This window comes from Lepisma saccharinum, chromosome 3 (assembly GCF_977018435.1).
Source record: "Lepisma saccharinum chromosome 3, izLepSacc3.1, whole genome shotgun sequence".
Taxonomy (NCBI): Eukaryota; Metazoa; Arthropoda; class Insecta; order Zygentoma; family Lepismatidae; genus Lepisma; species Lepisma saccharinum.
This window is the reverse complement of record NC_139231.1, coordinates 127,640,291-127,663,806: the sequence shown is the minus strand read 5'-3', so window position 1 is coordinate 127,663,806 and position 23,516 is coordinate 127,640,291. Positions and strand designations below refer to the sequence as shown.

At 38.1% G+C, this 23,516-nt stretch overlaps 1 long non-coding RNA gene across 1 annotated transcript in view; it reads right to left on the bottom strand.

The window, feature by feature from the left end:
- Positions 1 to 23,516, bottom strand: part of LOC145985673 (uncharacterized) — a 678,988-nt gene that overhangs the window by 281,194 nt on the left and 374,278 nt on the right. The gene's annotated exons all lie outside the window — the stretch shown is intronic.

Here is a 23,516-nt window from a genome sequence, read left to right as displayed (position 1 = left end):
AATTTATTAATGATAGGATATCATATGCAGTTTTACAGGGTAGGTGGTGTAAAATTATTTTAATAAACATACATGCACCAACGGAAGATAAAGATGATAATACTAAAGATGATTTTTATACAGAGTTAGAACAGGTCTTTGATAAATTTTCTCAGTATGATATGAAAATTCTGTTAGGTGATTGTAATGCACAGATTGGCAAAGAAGAGACATTTAAACCCACCATTGGTAAAGAAAGTCTTCATGAATTAAGTAATGATAATGGTATAAGATTGATTACTTTTGCAACCTCAAAGAATTTAATTGTGAAAAGTACCACTTTTAAACATAAAGATATCCATAAATATACCTGGTCTTCTCCAGATGGTAAAACTCATAATCAGATAGATCATATTCTCATTGATAAGAGAAGGCATACTAGTATAATTAACATTCGTGCACATAGAGGTGCTGACTGTGCCAGTGACCATTATTTAGTAATTGCTAAATTAAGAGAAAGACTCTCAGTGATAAATCATAAGCAACAAAATCTAAAAGTTCTAAAATTTGATACAGGAAAGTTTACTGATGAAAGAATTAAGAAAGATTACCAAATTAAACTGTCAAATAGATTTGATGTTTTGCAGGATTTAAATGATGATGAAAATATAAATGAAACAGACGTAAATAAGAATTGGGAGCACATACGTAATGCAATAGAATCAGCAGCTAAAGAAAGTATAGGATACCATAAACCGAGAAAAAGTAAGCCATGGTTTGATAATGAATGTCATAATCTAATAGAAATAAGAAATCAGGCTAGACTTAGGTGGTTAAATAACTCTGATGATACAAATCTAAACAATTATAATAGAATAAAGCGAGAAGTTAACCGCACGTTTAGAAGTAAAAAAAGAGATTACTTGAAAAGCAAAATTAACGAAATTGAAACAAACAGCAAAAATAAAAATATCCGAGATTTATATAAAGGTGTAAATGAGTTTAGAAAGGGGTGGCAACCTAAAGTAAACTTGATAAAAGATAAAGACGGTGATTTTCTAGCTGACCCAAGCGATATTCTAAATAGATGGAAGAACTACTTTAATGACCTTTTAAATGTTCATGTAGGAGATAAATCAGAAGTAAATGAAGTGCACACAGCAGAACCTTTAGTTCCAGAACCTAACTTGACTGAAGTTAAAGATGCTATTAAAAGGCTAAAGAATAACAAAGCACCTGGCATTGATTTAATACCAGCTGAGTTAATTAAATATGGTGGAAATTCATTAATATGTCAAATTCATAAATTAATTTGTTTAATATGGAATAAAGAAGAAATCCCTCAACAGTGGAAAGAATCCATAATTGTTCCTGTGTTTAAAAAAGGTGATAAAGTGAACTGCAATAATTACCGTGGAATTTCTCTACTCTCAACAACATATAAAATATTATCTAACATTCTTTTAACAAGACTAACCCCATATGCTAATGAAATTATAGGTGATTATCAATGTGGATTTAAACGCAACAGATCAACTACAGATCAAATTTTTCACATCAGACAGACACTTGAAAAAAAGTGGGAATATAATCAAAATGTCCATCAGCTATTCATTGATTTCAAAAAAGCATATGATTCGGTCAAAAGAGATAAATTATATAATATATTAGTAGAGTTTGGAATACCTAAGAAGCTTGTTAGTATGATAAAAATATGCACCAGTGAAACAGAAAGTAAAATTCGTGTGGGTATTAATATGTATGACAAATTTACAATTCATGATGGGTTAAAACAAGGAGATGCATTATCTCCATTGCTCTTTAATTTTGCCTTAGAATATGCTGTTAGGAAGGTAAACGAAACTAAAGAAGGACTAAAATTAAATGGTGTGACTCAGTTGTTAGCATATGCAGATGATGTAGACTTACTGGGGGATGATGTGAATACAATTAAGAATAATGCTAAAATATTTTTCAAAACTGCTAAAGAGATAGGTTTGGAAGTTAATAAAGAGAAAACTAAATATATGCTTACAGGCCGAAAACAAGTGTTAGGTAATAATCAAAATTTAATTATTGATAACAACTCGTTTGAACCAGTTTCCAAATTCAAATACTTAGGAGTAATATTAACAAATGAAAATTATATTAAAGAGGAAATAAAAAGTAGGCTTAATTCAGGAAATGCATGTTACTTCTCTCTTCATAAACTTTTGTCTTCTCGTTTAATATCTAAGAAACTGAAAGTTAAAATATACAAAACCGTAATTTTGCCTGTAGTATTATATGGGTGTGAAACTTGGTCCCTTACATTGAAAGAGGAACATAAATTGAGAGTATTTGAAAATGGGATCCTTAGGAAAATCTTTGGACCTAAAAGGGATGAGGAGACAGGTGAGTGGAGAAGGTTACATAATTTAGAACTACATAATTTGTATTCATGTCCAGATATTATTAGAATAATAATTAAGTCAAGAAGACTTAGGTGGGCAGGCCATGTGGCACGAATGGGAGAGGAAAGAGGAGTTTACAGGATTCTTGTTGGGAAACCTGATGGTAAGAGACCTGTAGGAAGGCCAAGACGAAGATGGAGGGACAACGTCGAGATGGACCTAAGGGAAATCGGTAGGGATGGAAAAGAGTATATAGATCTTGCTCAAGATAGGGACAGATGGAAGGCCTGTGTTGCTGCAGCCATGAACCTTCGGGTTTAAGAAGGCTAGAGAGTTAGTTAGTTAGTAAATTACATATTGGAATTTGTGCTCTTTTTGTTATTGCTGCAATAATACTTTCTAGATTTGATTATTTGATTTATTTTTCTTTTTGTGCGAGCCATAGGCTGTACGCACTACATAGTTTTGATTTTTCTACACTATTTTGTTACATTTAGTTTTCTTTTAAGCTGTCTCTTACTTTGTCCCCTATAGACACATTCTTCCCCTCCCTCGACAGTTCTTCTTCCAGTCTTTCTTCCTTCTTCCTCGACCCACTTCTCTTTTCCTGCACTCTCACCAAAACACGCATACATTTTGCTTTACACACACTTACACTATAAAGATGGCTCGTCTGGAGCATGACTCTCATTTCGCTGCCTTCCCTAATAGCTTTCCCCCGCCGTTCTCTTACTTCTTGCAGGGATTTCCCCACTTGCTGCCCCGCTTCCTTTATCCTCATTCTGTCGTCTACCACTTCTATCACCTCCCTCCCTGTTAAGTTTTTCATCCATTTGTCCCTTAGGTCACGTGTAGAAGGGCAGTTCAGTAGGATATGCTTGTCCGCCTCCTCCTCTTCGCACAAAGGACATATCGTTTCCCCTGCTTCGTTTCTCTTTCTTAATTGTTTCCATCCCCCTAATCTGAACCATGCCAGCGCGCCTCTTTCATTTTGTCTCACAACGTGGATGTATTTCGCTTTCCCCCATTCTCTTACTCTTAGCTGTTCCCTGATTGAGGTCTTTGTTTGGCAGTCTGCTATTATTTCTAGAAGGAAGTACGTATGTGTAATATGTTCAAGCAAGTGAAAAACAGGGCTTCTTAAAGTACTCGATGTTAGCAACAATATGATTATAAACTGGGTGCACACCCCTACAAGTAATTCTGCTGGCGCCCATGCTTATGGATCCCATGAAGTGTAATATCCATCAAGGTGGATCCCGGACTGGAAAAGGTTGAGAGCGACTGGTCTAGCGCCGTCAGAAACAATGAGGAATTGGCGGGTAAGTTGCCTAGAAGATATAATGTTACATTCTTCAGTTTTCCAAAAACGAGAAGTGTAAAAGTTAATAACAAAATAGAATAAGTGAATAATTGTTTGTTTCGGTAATATTAACTGTATGAAATCTAGGTATGACAATAGTCGCATCATTTGGATCTACCAGCAGCCTCTTCCCAAAGATATAATTATAGTAGTAATAATAATAATAATAATAATAATAGTTTATTTTAAGTGCTGAACACAGTATACAATCGAATACAGCACTAAGACATAAACTTACAAAATTACAGGGATAAAACATGCAAGACGCGGAACAATATTGTGAGAGTAAGATATTTACATTTCAAGTTATGACCTTCGAAAAGATCCTCTACTACATATAATAATAATAATTGGCAACAACAATAATAGTATTATTAGTAGGAGTTTATATTAATATTATACAGTAATTTCCATTATTTCTAATATTCAATCTTATGCCAACGAACTAACTCCCCCTACAAAAATTTCCGGCAACTACCATGATTACAAACTTCTAGAATTATAAATTTCTGTACGTAGAGTTTCTCTAAATAAGGCACTGAGGTAGAACAATATGCATCATTCTGTATCAAGTATCAATCTCAATTCTGTTAAGTCTGAAATATCGTTATGCTTTTGTTTATGTTTTTGTTGAAATATGGAGGTGTTCATTGTGGAAGTTGTATGTTAAGCTGCGTGGCAGTAAATCTATTACATATTACATGTTATTTAGTGGTCTATTTAAGTCTCAAGTTTAAGTATTGATCCCAAACGACAGTTAACCTACTCGGAATTGTAGCTTTCCTGCGACGTGATTCCAACAAGTGTTCTCGTGTTACCAGTCAGGTTAAGTCTATGTTGGCTTCCAATGTTTCGAGCACATACATTGCTCTCATCAGGGAATACATTCCCTGAAGGGAGCACATCTTGGAGATTTATATAATTTTTGCTGTTGATTTGTTATGAGGCGGATTGATTATGTAATGGATTTAAATAATATGTTATATGTTTATTAAAGAGACTTTGAATACGTACACAATTTAGTGTTAACATGTTGCATAGCCTATATATTTTGTTATTTTTTACGTCACTCAATGTTGTATATGTGTAAAACACATGTTGGACATGAAAGTTATGCATGTTATATGTATAAAACAATTATATTAGTCATGCATGTTCTGTCTTTCTAAAATACAGTTTGTGTGCTTGTTTTCAATTATTAGCTAATGTGAAATTGAACGTATTGAAAAAATATTTCAAATCGCTTGTCCAACACAAACGCTTTAGCACCGACTTCTCCCCTTTTTGCGTGATTTACGAGAATAATAAGGTATTTGATACTACTACTACTAATAATAATAATGTCATTGTTATTATTATTTTTATTGGCAGGTTTTTCCTGGTACTTGCCCCGCCCCCCCCCCCCAACAAAAATTCGTGGTTGCGCCTCTGCTAAAACATGCATGCATATTTCATGCTTTCTTTATTTTCAACATCGCACCCTCTAAATTTTATTCCGCACCCCCACAGCACCCCCAGATGATTAATCCTATCGCCGCCACTGAGCACTGAAAACTGAAAAAGGGCCAATACAATGCTTTCCCTTGTTATAAACACGCAGTATTTAAGGGAAAGGGGAAATGCAAATAGGAATGGCTAATTGGTAGCATTGCATTTGTAGCGTTCTGTACACCTATGCAACAAAGGGTTATACTTTTGGATGTTCTTAACAATGCACGAACAGTGACGAAAGCTACGTTTAGGCTATGATTTTCGTTTTGAAAACGAACACTGATTAGCATTTTACCTGAATTAACGGCTTCGAAGCAGTTGGGCCTGTCGTTCCGCGCACTCATCCCAGCAGAACCGCCCACGCGCAAGAACACCTTGGCGGATGCTCCACATCTGCGAAGTGAATCAGTTTCTGCCTTTGACCGGCGGAGGCTTAGTCACTGGGGATGCTTAGACTTTCATTACGGATCCATCTTAGCAACATCAACTGGCGGAATGACAGTTACGGTATGAGTAATACCAAAATGAGGACAACAATCAAGGCTAATTCGAATTTCGCCAACAAACAAAAGGAAAACTACAGTTGTAACTTCCAAATTTGATGACAGGATGTGGAATGACAGGTGTACCCAAATATTCAGGAATATCTTAAGCCCGACTCACATGGAACTGGATTTCCAGTAGGAATGCCCTAGTTGGCGTTGGACTGGCTACCCATTTGATAGTTTTCGCCTCACACGATAGTTGTTGCGTACGTGTCGATACTCTTTTGTTCCCATAAGACATTGCGCAGAGCAGACAATCTGTAGAGATGGATGAGCAATTTGACAAAAGATTGTAGGAAAAATTACTGCTTTCTGCTTTTATTAAAAATTAAAAAGAAAAGTATGGGCTAGAAATTGGCTCGAAAAAAATATGGTGATCAATGCGTACCGAACAAGCTTTTTAATGAACTCGGGTGTGCATATTCATACACGAGATTCGCAGCATTCATTCAAACAAAGAAAACAAAATCAATCATTTAATAGTCACTTCACTCACTTATAATAATAAGGATTGTTATTTTCGGCTAATCATATTTGTCACGTACACATCTCATCGCTTTGCGTAAATACTTAAATATTAATAAACAACAAAAACAGCCAACACTCGGAAACCACAGACAAGAAACCCTCTTTTGCAAACTCACAGATTATCTTCACATGGCCAAACTTTGCTCTGATTGTCTGTTCCACAGAATCCAGTCGAGGTAAGCCAGTAGCAATTAGAACATGTGCTATTCCTCAAAACCAGTCCAGCAGCCAGCCATCACATCCGGGCAGGTAGCCAGTTCGGCGCCAACTAACTGGAAATCCAGTTCCGTCGGATTCGGCCCTTAGATGGTTCACACAAACATGAAACACTCACGTAGTACATCCCGGTGCCTGCACGCTTGCAGGGCAACGAGGCTCTGGTGCCTGGACCTACGGCCAGTATAATCCTCTATGGGGCCGTGTTGTCCTGTGTTTGTCGTTATATTTCAGCCTCAGTATGGAGATTTTATCCTCTGAGATAGTATAGTTTTAGTTGTTACAGTCACGGACACTTCTGGGTTGTAACAATCCCATTGAAAGCTAATGGTATCGTTACAACCCAGAAGTGTCCGTGACTGTACAAGGAGGCAATGGTAGTAATAGTTATTACTCCATTGCTCTTTAATTTTGCCTTAGAATATGCTGTAAGGAAGGTAAAAGAAACTAAAGAAGGGCTAAAATTAAATGGTGTGACTCAGTTGTTAGCATATGCAGATGATGTAAACTTACTGAGGGATGATGTGAATACAATTAAGAATAATGCTAAAATATTTTTCAAAACTGCTAAAGAGATAAGTTTGGAAGTTAACAAAGATAAAACTAAATATATGCTTACAGGCCGAAACCAAGTGTTAGGTAATAATCAAAATCTAATTATTGATAACAACTTGTTTGAACCAGTTTCCAAATTCAAATACTTAGGAGTAATATTAACAAATGAAAATTATATTAAAGAGGAAATAAAAAGTAGGCTTAATTCAGGAAATGTATGTTACTTCTCTCTTCATAAACTTTTGTCTTCTCGTTTAATATCTAAGAAACTAAAAGTTAAAATATACAAAACAGTAATTTTGCCTGTAGTATTATATGGATGTGAAACTTGGTCCCTTACATTGAAAGAGGAACATAAATTGAGAGTATTTGAAAATAAGATCCTTAGGAAAATCTTTGGACCTAAAAGGGATGAGGAGACAGGTGAGTGGAGAAGGTTACATAATTTAGAACTACATAATTTGTATTCATGTCCAGATATTTTTAGAATAATAATTAAATCAAGAAGACTTAGGTGGGCAGGCCATGTGGCACGAATGGGAGAGGAAAGAGGAGTTTACAGGATTCTTATTGGGAAACCTGATGGTAAGAGACCTGTAGGAAGGCCAAGACGAAGATGGAGGGACAACGTTGAGATGGACCTAAGGGAAATCGGTAGGGATGGAAAAGAGTATATATATCTTGCTCAAGATAGGGACAGATGGAAGGCTTGTGTTGCTGCAGCCATGAACCTTCGGGTTTAAGAAGGCTAGAGAGTTAGTTAGTTAGTTGTAAGTAATTAAAAAATCAATCAATCAAAAAGTAAGTGAGGGTTTTTGGTAAGAAGTTCTCTCCCCGTACAGGGTGAAAGATGCAAAATAGATATATGTGCTGACGCACAATTAATTGTAACTCATTAATTCATTCAAACTTGTCCTGTGTGCTTGTCTAATATTATGTCGCTTTTATTTTTTGCCTCTTTGGGCTAATTCTAACGATGGAGATGAGCGAAGAATAGATGAAATTGGCGGAGGGCCATTTAGAAAGTAACACACATGCCCTAACTATAGATCTCGCACCTAGAATCTTTGGTAGCGAGATTGTAAGTGGAACACTCAACGCACTCAGCTACCGAGGTGGGAAACGTGTTTGGTTTGAACAACAAGAAAAAAGATTGCATGGTTTTACTTCCACTTGTTTATTTTGTGGCAAATTACACCTGTTTAAATGTGTGTGTGTGTGTGTGTGTGTGTGTTTGTATACGTTTGTGCTTATAGAGAGCTGCTTCCCTGTATTTGGCTTAAGCCTATAGTAAAAAAAGTCATTAACATTGACGTGACATATTTACTTTGTGCTGTTCCAATCGGTGATGTCGCCAGATTTGTTTGGGTGGATAGGCTTCCGGCAGGCTCTGCTTCCGTGGTTGTGGCTGCTAAAATTCCTTCTTTCCCTCTCTGTCTTCTCTTCTCTGTATTTCTCCTTTATTCTGTTCCTCTTTGGCGTTCTTTCTTTGTCCTTTCTCTCTTTTCTTCAACCATTTTTATTCCCATGTTTCTCCATCTATCTCTTCCTTTCTCGCATCCTTACTACCTCTCCTTACCTCTCTATGTCACATTGTTTCTTTTTCTCTCTATGTGCGCGTGTGTGATTTTTTCTCCACTATAAATTATTCTGAAAGTTTCTCTTGTAGACTATTTGGATAAGCTAAGACTATTTCACTGTGGACAGAGCCACCTTTGCCCACACAGTGACGACGCCTCTGGTTCCAACAAGACTGACTTGTCCGAAAAGATCGAAAGATCCTCTTGACTATGAGGCTCTAGATATTTTCTGCAATTATGTTGAAGTCTTGATGTTGATACCACTACACATACATTTGTGAGCAGCAGGGTTGCCCTGCCAATAAAGTGGAAAAAAACCTATATTTGAAGAGTAAAATTAATTAATTAATTTCCGGGACGCTGATGCAGTTAATGAAAATATCAAGCAGTGGTTCTCTAGAATCATCATTTCTAAATACTCAGGTAAAATTAGAAAAGTTTTTGTCAACCGGTTCTCAAGATAATCGTGACCAAACTTACTCCATAAGCTAACAAGGGCTTGACGACGAGGAAAGTAAATTTTCTCCAGGGTATAAGATCACCTTAATAAGGGACCTCTGCATGCGATTGCTGCAAGAAAGATCAAGGGACGACAGGCAAGCACCTTGATTGTTTCCCTAATCCTGGCAACAATGAGGGAAGAGGTACGGAGCGAGTCGGAAGATTGAAGACTTGAAGACGAGCGGCGAGGAAAGCGAAACCGCCCACTGGAAAGACCGTGGGAAAATCTCTGACTCTGGAGGTCGAATCAGACTGACTCACCTTCCTATTCCCTTCAGCTCACTGCTTGTCTCGTCTCGGCGACCATGAAGATGCTCAGATAAGTTAACGGACTATGGAGAACACTAAACGACCGATGGTTTTAGCATCTAGTGGAACGACATTGTTCCAGGAAGTGGCGGTTTACTTTAACGCAGCCTGACTCATCCCAAAATGTGTTCCTGTCCGGAATGGGACGTGACTTGACAATTGGTTACACTAAGGATCAAACGGACATGCATGCTTTTGCATTATTGGTGGTGCGAATTGTTTATACTTGATTCCACGCTGCATATTTACGAAATAACTGACAGTTTTGCTATTTTCTGTTTTATACATTATTTATATTCCTATATTCTCTATTATTCATTCTTCTCATATCTTATGTCAGAGCTGGGTGATTTTTAGTGGAAAGTTTTCCAGCAATGACCGGCTTTGGGGTTCACCCAGCCTCCTCTATTTAGGCAAAGATCCACCAACGTATTTGAAACCCTAGTCTGCAAGCAGTGGCGCTACTGCTGCCAGTTTAAGAGGCCATATCATGGGCAGCGGAAAAACAGACCTTCATTCAGAACACTTTTACTCGAAAACTATTTGAGGCATTTGAATGAGCTTTGTGGTGAATTGATCAGAAAGGATGAATCTTAACAGTGATTATCGAATGTTTTTTATCACTTCCATATTTTAATAGATATTAGCTGTCAAATATCTCAGTTTTTGGATCGGCGTATACAGCCCGATTCTAAGTTACTGTAAAAATTTAACCTTGCAAGCCTTTCTTGCATCCTTCCTGAGTAAACTGATTTTTTTTATTTTTCAAATTGAGAGGCCCATTGTGACAATACGCCATTGCAAACATTGATATGCATTTTCAAACACCTTTGAGAATGGCTTTATTTGAGCCATAGCGGGGCTGGCCATCGGCTGGCGGGGTTATGTTCAAGTCCTACAAGTTCAGCCGTCTGCCGATAGATGACTCTGACCAGGTTTTACTACTGTGGGCGTGGCTTGGATTACTTCTTCTTCTACCCTTGGCTTCGTCTTTTCCCTTGGGGGCGGCTTTTGACCGTGCTCCGACCATTTCGGAAAATCCAAAGTTGATTTCCTTCAGCCGACTGTTTTTTCATTGTATTTCATTTGTCTTATTTCTATTTTCCAAAAGAATAAATACATTAATACAGAGACTGTCCCAATTGAATCTTACATAAATTATAGCAAAATTAAATTTGTAAGTCAATTACATGCTCAAATAGGGTAATCGGGACTGGGGCTACAGGATACAGTGGGATCCAGACCATTGTGTAGTTCTACCGGGGATCGAACCTGAGACCCCTTGAATACAAGGCGAGATAATTACTACTAATTTCATCGAGGAAACTGAAGGACTTATTTGGGGAGGGGTCCGGACCCCTCCCTAAGAAATACTTACCAAGTGCAAAAATTAAATAATGAAAATATATTTGTGTAGCATTTATTACAGAATCGATGGTTATAATTTCCTTTGAACTTATTGATTGATTGTTGTTTCTAAGTCCACTTTTTGCACAGAAAGGCTAATCGGGACTGGACTTACAGCTTAAAGTGAGATTCGAACCACTACTTGCATCCACCGGGTATCCAACCCGGGATTCCTTGATTACAAGGCAACGACGATACCACTGCGCCATCGAGGAGGCCCACTCTTTGAACTTATTGGAAGAAAGATTGGAATTAGGGGGCTTAGAAGGACAGTACCAATTACCAAAGATTTATGCTTGCACGCTACTATTTATAACAATATGCATAAAATATTAATCAGTAACTTTACTTTTCGCTAACCGGATCTAACATTCTCTTTTATTCAATAAATATTCAATTCTTCATCATTTTGAAATGAATTTTTTTGCCAGGGCACTTGTTTTTTATACAAATTATGCCGATCTTAACTACAGGTAAGCTAGATAATGAATACTTGCTGTTATCCGATCTTTTTACCTATTTATGTGATAATAATATAATTTTAACTTAAACATCATATTATTATTATTATTCCTGACACAATTGGTTCGGTGTATTTCTAGATAAGTGCCTTGGGGGGCCCTACAGAAATTACTGCGAAAGGATGTGAGACAGTCGGGTACTCTTTCAAACTCTAAATCTTGTTCTTGTCCCAAGTTATGTAAACGCTCTCTCGTTTTCGTCTCGATCTCTGAATATAATTTCAATTATAGTCACATTAACTTCAACGAATTTTAAAAATACAATTTGTGTCTATACAAAGAACACGCTTGGGCAATACATTCACATTTAGAGAACACCGATCTATTTCATAAAGAGGTAAGACAACTATGCTGAAGGTAGATATTTAAATTTTAAATATAATTCACTGCACATTCAATTATACTATATGTAATGTTATGTTATAATAATGGAACCTACATCTTGCAAATTTTTTAATTCTAGTTTCATTAATATTTTACTTTCGATATTATGTGAATACATTAATCGTGATGGAGGGAGAAAACACACCGGAACGACAAGTGACCGGCGACACGTGTCGCTTGAGAATTTCACCAATCGAGCGTAGGCATGTGCTGCCTGTCATGCAGCTATGGTGTGAAACGTTGCTGCTGATTGGCTCATTCCCAAGCGACATATGTTGCTTGTCGCTTCGGTGTAAGTTCTCCCTAAGAGGGCGAGTGACAATGAATTCAATTACATCTTCAAAGCTTGTTCATGACTGAAAGAAGCTACTCGTGTCGCATGTCGCTCGGACTGTGACTTTCTCTCAATATCGTGTATCATGTCGACTCGGTTTGTTGTTCGTGCATGTTTTGCTTTAAACTGAATAGGCTCTTGTTGCTTGATGTGAATGTTCCGTGTCGCTTGGGAACGAGCCTGTCAACAGCAACGTTTCTCAATGTAGCTGCAGACCGAAGTGACAAGCGACACATACCTCTAGAGAACAATCCCATCAACAGCAACGTCTCACACAGCCTGCGTTCAATTGGTGAAATCCTCAAGCGACACAGATATTTCACACCGTCTAAAGCAAAAATTTCACTGTGCATGCGCGAACAACAGGCCAGGACGACACGATGGACGGTATGAAAAAGAACTCAGTCCTAGGGACACACAAGCAACAGACAACACAAGCTGAATGGTTGATTGCGTTTATTACTGAGAGCCAGTTACCAAGAGACACGTGTCGCTTGTCGCGTGTTGCTTCGATATGAAGTATCCCTAAAAGTAAGCAGCTTTTGATTTTATATTTTTTTATTTCTTTCTCTTTCAATATTTTAATTATTTCATATTCAATTTTTTTTGTAAACATGGTCAAGTGGAAGAAAAGGCTCCACAGCCTTAACTTCGCCATGTAAAAGAAGACGAAATAAATAAATATAAATACATTGTTTGAAAAGTAATAATAATTCAAAGGAATTTTAATGGTACACCTCTATGGTATGGCTTAATGATCGGGCAAGAAATTTTATGTTAATTGCGCAGTACTTCCACATTTATGGTAAACACCAACAAATACTGCTGTTTCACTACATCTAACGCGGATGATCTTTCTTCTTCCTCGCCGTTACCTCATTTCTGCAGGTTTCATTTTTTTTATTAGTATTTCATACTCTGGGTCTCGACTACTTCAAACATACCTGAACGTTATTTATCTACTTCATTATTTACAGATTATCATAATCGAAATTACAATCATAAAGATGAATCGTAAGTGTCAACTGTGAACCTGTGCGCCGTCATTTCACATATTCAGGCGAATTCAGTTTTCCGAGGTTCAAGAGTTGAAACAAGACGCCAGCCCCATAGATCAGTCGCTGGGCAGGATTGTCGTTTGGTGCCTCCCTTTCCCCCGCACTACTAAGCACCGACATTTTATGCGTGTCTTTCGATACTTTCTTCTTATGCAATGGTTTATGATATTTACATATTACAAATTGTGAAATGATGAAACAATTAAAACTCATTAAATAAAACAACAACAACAATAATATACTAGACCTTGGTGGCGTCCCTTCATCATCATCGCGATTAGCCAAAGTTGGCTAAAAAATGACGCTAAATAACAGAAATTGAATAAAATATATAAATAATACCTGTTAAATTTGAAGATCAGTAAAGCCGGCGAATGGCAAAACTGTCCTAAAACTAACAACAATAACAGTGGCGCAGCGTAGCGACCATTTTATTTTCGGAAAGGGTTTGCGTTCCTAGAAACTCCTCTATCCCTCTCCAGTAGTCGGGGCATCAACCCATCTCATGGCAGGTGTAAAGAAAATCCACCCACTGTTTATAAGTTAGACTGTAAATATTTATTTCCCACCAGAATACTTCCGATCGGCAGGAAATTTGAACACCAGACCTTGAATATAGTAGTTACTGTTTTTAATATAGCCTACGAAGATAAAAAGATACTGGTTCGTCTAGAGAACAATCCAATCAATGTTCGTCTAATATTACTAAGGTAGCCAGGCTAGGACTTAGGGCAGTGCGAGCAATCCTCAACATTATATTCTTGGTATCCTGAGATCCAGGCCAACCCGATTAAACAAACACTTCAACTACCCCAACTTACGAGGAATTTATACTCAAGCTCTCAGCCTCGAACCCCTGTCCTTTAGTAATTTCAACATTCTGAAAATACACAGTTTCATTTCATGCAATGTACAATGAGAAATGGCATTCCTTTAAATTAACAGTTCCTGTCACAACGTTTCACACAGCTATAGGATAACATGTCACACAAACCTGCGTTCAATCAAGCGACACGGATATTTCACGCCGTCTAAAGCAAAATATTCACTGTGCATGCGCGAACAACAGGCCAGGGCGACACGATGGGCGGTATGAAAAAGAACTCAGTCCTAGGGACACACAAGCAACAGACAACACAAGCTGAATGGTTGATTGCGTTTATTACTGAGAGCCAGTTACGAAGAGACACGTGTCGCGTGTTGCTTCGATATCAAATATCCCTAAAAGTAAGCAGCTTTTGAAGCACAGTATGAATAGTTAGTAGGTAAACAGCAGTGACAAAACATATGATTGATTGATTGATAGATAGATAGAAAAAATTGCCTATAAATCCGCACCCTAATCATAACTTATTAAACATATTTTTCATTCATCAATTTTTTACGCTTACAATAATCTCTAATTATTACTAAATCAATTATTTTATTTTCCATCTAATATCTTATTATATTTAGCTCTTGCCAGTAGACACTTTATCTTCTTATGTACATATTTTTTTTGGCCTCCATCTCATCAGACTTATCATTCATTAATTTCCTCAATTATCTCATCCAACTCGTTTGTATTTCCACCCTTCTACATAAGAGTTGTAGCTTTCCTGGCGACGTCAATCGACGTTAGCTTCCATCGTATACATTGATCTCATCTTCAGGGATGAGATGATGTTGCTATGTATGTGCTCAAAACGTTGGAAGATAACGCCGATTTAATCTGGCTGGTACACCTGTTCGAATCCTTCTAGATGCTAAACTGAAACAACAATCCTTCGTAATCATTAAACAGGATGGAATAAATAGCGGGGAGGCTTTTGTAATAGTCTATTAATAATTTGAATTACATCCCCATTAAAAACTGAGCATCCTCGATGGCGCAGTGGTAGCGTCGTCGCCTTGTAATCAAGGGATCCCGGGTTCCATGCCTGGCCCAGTCTCGATTAGCCTTACTGTGCATAAAGTGGACTTAAAACACCAAATCAATAAATCATTAAGGATTCATTTTAAAATTTTATAATGAATTTCGGGTGAGAGATTCAATATACTAACCTCCATTATTAATTCAGTGCCTAGAGAATTATAAAAAATGGGGGGGGGGTGTATTTATATACACGAACGCTCGGGAGCCAATATAAGTTTACAACCTGCAAATCGGGTTTTCTCTTCCGATTCAATATCTCCAATGTTGTTTGTGTTGCACCTGATTCAAAATCGGTCATAATTTATTTCGGAAATTAGTTTTGGGAGGATAAAGACCATCGATAGGAGAGCTTGACTGCCGTTCGATTCCCGGAGGAGAGGGTGAGGAATGTGGGCTCTCCCACTGCATGGGGTGCATCTAAGTACAAGGAATTCTACTATATAACTACGTGGGAGCATAGAGTGCATAGAGACGATTTGCATCGCCTCTATAAATAACCGAGACTGTGAATATGTAAAGAGCCACCCACCACCCACCCACCAATATGCCTTCAAAACACATTGCATAATGCAGGTTGGTGGCTTTACCAATTTCTTTCAAATACAAGTAGTTAATTATAGTAACAAAACATCTTTTTATACATAATTGGATTTTTCAAAATTACAATAAAATAACAAAGCAACCAATTTTGTTGTAATTCTATAAAGAATAAGTTAACATAGGCCAGAATCGGTAAACTTCCCATTCGGACAAATGTCGCAGTTGAAGTAGTGGTCTAAACAGGTAAAAAACTGCTTACTGACACGTAATCTGACTTAAATTTGGCATAAAGCAGTCTATTTTTTAGTTTGAAAGACCTTGTGACATTTGTCGAGCCGGGATGAAGTTCTTCATAACTAATGGGATAAAGAAAAAGGAAAATTTAATTCGTAACACTACTAACGGACTTATTATGCCATTCGCATGATGTAATTAATAAACACAATAATTCTAATTACATGATTATTAAAAAGCAAACATTTCTTTGTAAATAATAATGTAAAATGCCTGTTTTTGACCAATCCCTCCCCTGTTGTAGGTTTGTTATCCATGAAATATCAATCTGGAATTTTTTGTTTCACAGGTACCTCTCATAGAGTAATCTTTACGCTGTAAATATCAATTTTTTTAGCTCCCCGATCGGAGACATCTGGGCTCAAAATTTTGAAAAAGAGAATCAAGAAACGATCAAAGAGCTATAACAGTAATTCAGCCGAAATACTCTGATATTACATAACTTCCCTAACAAAAATATCCTAAACTTTGAATTTTGGTCAAAATCAATATGTTGAAAAAATACACGAAACATACAATGTAGCTTGAAATGTACTGAAAACAATGTTTTTTTACCCAAGCTATCATTTTCCTTAGACGAGTTATCATAATTACCGCAACTGTCTACAAAGGCTAAAAATGCCGCAAATCATAAGTCAAACAGGGCCGCAATTTTTAAACGAAGTCATGTAAAGGAAAATACTACCCTTGCATAGGGGTTACAACAACAAAATTATAGGCTATATAAATAGAAAAAGTTGACCATTTTCTCAATTATTATCTTTTTGGACCACATGGTATTAAATGGCCATATTTTGCTTTAGACCTAATCCTATTAATTAAAATATGCAAGTTTGATTAAATTAGTGCATATATTGCGTATCAGTGAAAGTTTTATAAAAATAGATCAAATACATTCACAGAGTCGGTTTTATGCAAGGATAATGTTGGAAAATTTTCCGCTAGAAATCATTCACACTGAGAATCGAAACCTGGGTTTACTACGTGGCAGTCCGATGTCATATTTTCTCTGCTATTCTCATATATCAGTATTTACTCAGTTCCATATTTTTTAACATTCACATTCAGAACATAAACATCCATGTCTTACTCGGGATTCGAACCCGGGACCCCTGCTGTCGTAGCGCGCTGTGCTAACTACCTCGCCCCGGAGGTCAAATAGTAGTCTACTGGAACTCATTCGTTGAAGAGAAGCTTCCACAATTATGTATGTTACAAGCCACATATTGTTGCTGCAGGACTCTATATTATCGTCTGGAATTTTGACACGAAATGGTAAGATCAGCTTTTGACAATGAAGATGCCAATCGACCCGAACAGCAAAACCTAGGACATGTCTGAGAAAAGAAATGACAAGGGTTTTACGACCTGTCAATCACTAACTGCCCGTGTACCGGAGGAGGCGTGTTCTTGAGGGCCTCACGAAGCGGGCCTGGACAAAACATCTGGTGGTGTAAACGCTGTGCGCGCTCTATCGGCAGAAGGAAGGCGAATTCGGAAAAGGCCTTTCCATGATATACAGTCTTGTGAATGGCAAACACAGATTTTCCGAGGTTTCAGAAATCTTGACGCCAGTATACCTGGGGGCCATCCTGGACAGTAAAAGTGGCCAGAGAGTGGTGCTGATCACATGACTTCCACACTTTTTGAAGTCCATTGCATATTTACTGCATGTGATGTTTTGAAAGTTGATCAGGAGTTACTTTGATATACAGGGTGGTCTTAAAGTCTGTAACCAATAGGAAATATGATGAACGGAACATTTTCCCTTTTGAAAAAGGTTCTCCATATAGTCTGAACAGGTTTCTTTGGATCCTCTTCAAAATGTGAGGATCCAGTGAAGCCGTTGCAGTGGTTATCGTTTTCCGAAGATGATCCAGACGTCCGATTTTGACATCATGTTTCAAAATTCCACATATGGCAAATGTCCATTGGGTTAAGGTCAAGTGACCGTAACACAGGAGCCTCTTTTCAGATTCCAACCTCCTGAAAACGTCATCCAGCCAGTTGCGTATGGTTACTGCATGTCAGAAAACAATACTTCCAACGGTTTCAGATTTTATGAGCACCCTGTAAGCCGCACGTATTGATTTAGAGTTCACATTAACGTCTTTAGAGATCAATTCAATACATATCAGGCTGTTCTTATTTTTAAGGTCGTTTACGAGAAAGTAAAATGAAGAGGGCAGCACGTTCAACACTGACACATTATTATTATTGGAATACATGTAATTTAATAATTTTATACGGAACCATACTTTAAGATGCTAATATTTTGCTTTAGTAGCTGAAGATTTTACTCTTCGTGTAACTTAAAATAAATTAACAAGGTTGTAAATTGGCACGAGCTCTTACATGTTAATTGAATAGTTGTGAAAGTAAGAAACCTAGAACTTTCGCGATTGCGCAGTGATAACGTATTAATGCATGTCTCGTCGTCATCTTGTGACATAGTGTACATTCACCTCACTTGGTACTCCGGCTATTTGTTTCTTTATACAGCACATTTGCACTAGATACAATTCAACCTATCAATATACGCTGTATAAAACACACCTTATTACACTGTATATATCCCTCACAAGATTGACGTTACGCGTTGTGATCACCACACCGCCTACGTATGTCTTCTAAATAATATTTCAGGCAACGTGTAAATATATACTTGCACAGCGTATAGAGAACATTAAGACAAGCAACATGTCTTATGTTACTAACGTCCCCTTGTCAAAACCTCGTTTCAAAGCTACGAGACGATGGCGCAGTGGTAGCGTCGCCGCCTTGTAATCAAGGGATCCCGGGTTCGATACCCTGTGGAGGCTCATAGTGGTTCGGATCCCACTTTAAACTGTAGGTCCAGTCCCGATTAGCCTTACTTTGCATAAAGTGGACTTAAAACACCAAATCAAATCAAATCAAAGCTATGAGAACTCGAAAATCGGCGTTTTGTATCTTGTAGGTATGCAGCCACGTAATACATATTCATGGTTGCCACTGTTATTTACTTTTCTGTTGGAAAACATACGATAACAACTCGACCGAGTTGCTCCCTCTCCTATCGATATTTTCACTCGCGCGTAAACTCGATCAATGTAAACGTTTTCTGAGGAGAGTATGTGCGGTGGTAGAGTGTTGTGATTTTTCATATTAATTGAAATTGTATTTTTAAAAAAATTCCACCATGAAAAGGAAGTGATCCAAGTCCGACAACATAAAACTTGTAGAGGCGTAGGAGATGTAAAAATTGAAAATAAAGAATTTACGGTCTACGTACAACCAAGAACAATTGAAAATAGAAAAATCAAGCAAGTTATTTTTCTTTCTAGACTTGTTCTAGTGCATTTTTGTATTCATTTCTCGTAAGAAAAAGTGTGTGAACTATTCTAGAGCTTTTTTAAAAAAAATCGCCAACTACGGCGACGTGTTCATATTGTCAAAATAGAAAGTGCGTAAACAGCTACTCGCCAACTAATGGTCGAGTCGAGCAGACAAGCCAGTAACTCGTCCCAGTAACTCTCCCGCTTACTCGACCGATGTAAACCAGCCTTAATGGACCAAACAGTTATGAAGAAAGGTTGTCTTGATGTCCTGTACACGCTGTGCAAGTTTGTTGGCACTCTGTACAGAAATGATAGCGACTATAGTTTGAAATGCGAGCTAGACAGAATCGGAGAACTGTTATATGGATTCGTACACAAAATATACTGCTCTGGCAACCCCTAATCTACACAGTGATGTCGATGAACAAGGAACCACGGTCGGGTGACCACAATTACGGCCGTTGTTTCTCTATGTGTGTGTGTGTGTGTGTGTGTGTGTGTGTGTGATGTCTACTTAAATGACGTATTAGAAAAGATACGAGCCATCAAGGTCTTCTCAGGAGGAGGGCAGAGATTTCTTGAAAACGTTCATTACCATTACTGAAGAAAAGGGACAGTTGCACTTACAATGTACGACCATGATGCTCAGGTAAATGCAATGGGTTCCAGGAAATTAGCTTCCAGGAGGCTATGTCGTCTCTGTCACGTGACACGCGAAGCTGAAGAAAAAGCAAAATATATCTTCTATCCATGCTCAAATTGGGGGATAATGCAGAAGAATGGTGTCCTCTCAGATAGCAAAATTTTACGCAAAGCATTCCCCCAGTAGTGTCATTGTCACCATTCATTGATATAATTTGTTCTACTTATTCTAAAGGCCAATAAGACAATGAGTGATGTGAAAAAAATTGATGAAGGGACCAAGGACATCCGCAGGAAGGAGCCCGGGGGGGCACTTGCCCCCATGATATTTCTGGAAAGAGTTAATTAAATTCGGATGGTAATTGCAGCGATATTTTATAACAAAATATATTATTTTCTGTGACTTACAGACCGTAAGTTACAGCAACTATTATTATTATTTGAAATAGGGTTACATTTAAGCTTGCAGTCTATTTTACACTGATTATAACTATAAGAAACAGCTTTTGTTCTACATGAATTAATGTTAAGTATGCAGTTATGCAAACTGTATATACATAATATGGAAATCACAAATGTATGTAATTTTTAAATACATAAGTAGTAGTAGTGGTGGTGGTAATAATAACAAAAATAATAGCAACAATAAAAGGAGTAATACAATAACAATACTAATAAAAGTTGATATGACCTTGCCCCCCTGAGAAAAATTCCTGCGGACGCCTTTGGAAGGGACACACTCATGGCCCGGCCGAAATTCAAACCCGGAACCTCTGCCGTTGTGCTAACCACTCCAACACGGAGGCTGGTAATCTCGAAGTCGAGAATGAATGGTGATACGATTACATAGATGAAGGAATGGATATACATGGACGGCAGAACCCAAGCCTCACAGAGGATTGTACTGGGTACGAGTCCAGACGCCAGAGCCTCGCTTGTCTGCAGATTCCAGTCCATGGTCAGCGCGGAAGGGAGGTTTACATTTGGGTGTCTTCACAAAAGGTCATTGTCACCATGTTAAACTACAGGAGAATCACCCGACTAAACCCCAAGGCAATAGACCAAATATAATCCCATATAACATTCTTACCAAAGGAAGTCTGTACAAACTGGTGTAGCCAGGTGCCAAATTTGGCTAAGCCCCGCGACAGGTTAACTTTGCAGCAACTTTTCGCATATTTAAGCCCCAAACGTGCGCGCAGAATATAGTTCCGCTGCAATACTGTCGATTATCTCACTGTCTGTGATATGAACAGTTCGGCGGTTGGGGCAAGACTGGCACAGGAGACGCTTAGCTCCGTTCTCGCGCGGATTAATTCACGAGACCTGCTGCAAACTTAGCCTGTCGCGAGGCTAGTTTTGCCAAATTACACGAAACTACAATATAATTCGTACAGCAACAAAAGCAGCATCATTTTTACACATTCTGAAGAACTGAATTTGAAAAATAACCTTTTCTGTTCTTTATTGACTCTTTTTTGTTTTAAAGCTATGCAAGGAATGCCATGAAACAAATTCTCAAATGTTACATTTCGCATGACTTTATTTTTCGCGATAGTAATTGATCGGTTATCCAAATTATTTATCAGACATGTTGAAACTGAACCTGAACACATTTTTCCTTCATACTAAGCAGCAAAAAATCGTAAATTTAGTATTTTACGTGAGCTTTTATAGGGCTTATGCAATTTGAACATATTCTGTGAAAACACCGCGAATATAATTAATATTCCTATTATATGAGTTGCTTAAGCGCAAGTAACCAAAATTATAGCTTCATTGTAACCCCACTACATGTAGGTAAGTTAAGTTCCATGAAGGCACATAGGGTGTGTGTGTGTGTGTGTGTGTGTGAAGGTACGTGACAAAATATTCTCGATCTAAGTCATTTTTAGAGATGATATGATGAGCACCACGTTCCAGCAGCATTTACCCTCCAAGGTAAACATTTATTTGAAGCTGGGTGAACCCTAGAGCTGTTTTATTCACGGACAAGGCAGGAAAATTTCCTACCACTCACACAGGATATCGAACCCGGGTATCCCGCTTGGCAGTCAGACATCCTACCGACTAGGCCACCGTGGTTCTCCACAACTAATAAATTAATTATAAAATACGTGCAACAGAGGAGCGTAGGCTAAGTACGATATCTGCGAAGCCTGAAGTCTAGAGAATAAAATACAGGATAAAAACCTATCAGAAATTGTAAATAGAATTATTCATAGCAGTGAGATGATGATGGTGATTCTGGAGTTGGCAACCTGATTTCTTGTGAGTTGGCAACCTGATTTCCTATGAGTTGGCAACCTGATTTCCTATGAGTTGGCAACCTGATTTCCTATGAGTTGGCAACTTGATTTCTTATGAGTTGGCAACGTGATTTCTTATGAGTTGGCAACCTGATTTCTTATGAGTTGGCAACCTGATTTCTTATGAGTTGGCAACTTGATTTCTATTCATAGCGTAGGACCATGTATCATAGTGAGAGATAGCCCAGACCCTTTAACTCAGTATACGCCACTGGTGCAACATGTAAAATTTAATACAAACTTTAAAATTATATAAAATGGTAAATTTGCGTTATTTTGCGACATATTATATGTATATAGGTATTCAATATGTGTTTAATATGTTATTTTTATCCAGCAATAAGCAATTTCGAACAAAACTTAATGTTCCCGGTGTTATTGTGATAGCAATAGTTAATGTGTAGATAAGGTTCCTCCATATAGAGTCTACGATGTCTCATTTCATAGTGATTTTAGTTAGATATTTGTGCTCGTGCATAACATGGAAAAAAAAAGAGACGATACCCAATCGACCAATGTTAATATCATTTTGGAAAAAAATATTCTAGAACAAATTTCGAAATTGGCCCGGACCCGGTGCGCCCTTGAATACGACTCCTATTTGACTGCATAATACATGATACAAAGTCAAGTATCCCGGTTCAAATCCCGGTCTGAGTATGGGGATTTTTGTGAGTGTCTTCTTTTCATCATATCATTACTCATGCTCACAGTCGCGATTAGCCAAAACTGGCAGAAATGCGAGCCTTAATAGCAAAAATCAGATCTTTTGTTACCAGCATGGCATAGTTTTATGAATATTAGAGGTCTATCTGCGCAAATAACAGCACAAAGCACTTTTTTTTTAGCGGCGAGATAAGATATCACCGAGCGCACAAAGACTACCTTGTGACAACGTTTCACTTTCCCGAAGAACAGTGCTTCAAGTGTTGGGACGACATGTGGAGCTACGCCGTGTCACAGGACGTACCATATACTATATTAAGAGAGGGGGGAGGGCGGTTAGGACTTAACGTTCCCGCACTGTCTGCTTCGGCAGATGGTTACCTATCCCTCCCCGCTTTCAATTTCCCCTTGCAGCACCCTCCCCCCGCATTCGCGCGCCACGCTCCCTGCACGCGCGGTGCCCCCCTGACCCCGAGGCCATGACTGACAGTCTCACAATGAGGCGGGGTGGCACCCCCCCTTTCCACTTCTAGAAGAGACCACCAGCCTACCCCAATCCTCCTCGGCCAGCCCGTCAGCTTGCAACAGGAGGCAGTTGGCTTCCTGGTACACAAAAAGCACACTGTTACCGACATTTAGAGCCAGCATATTAGAAGCTCTTGTCTA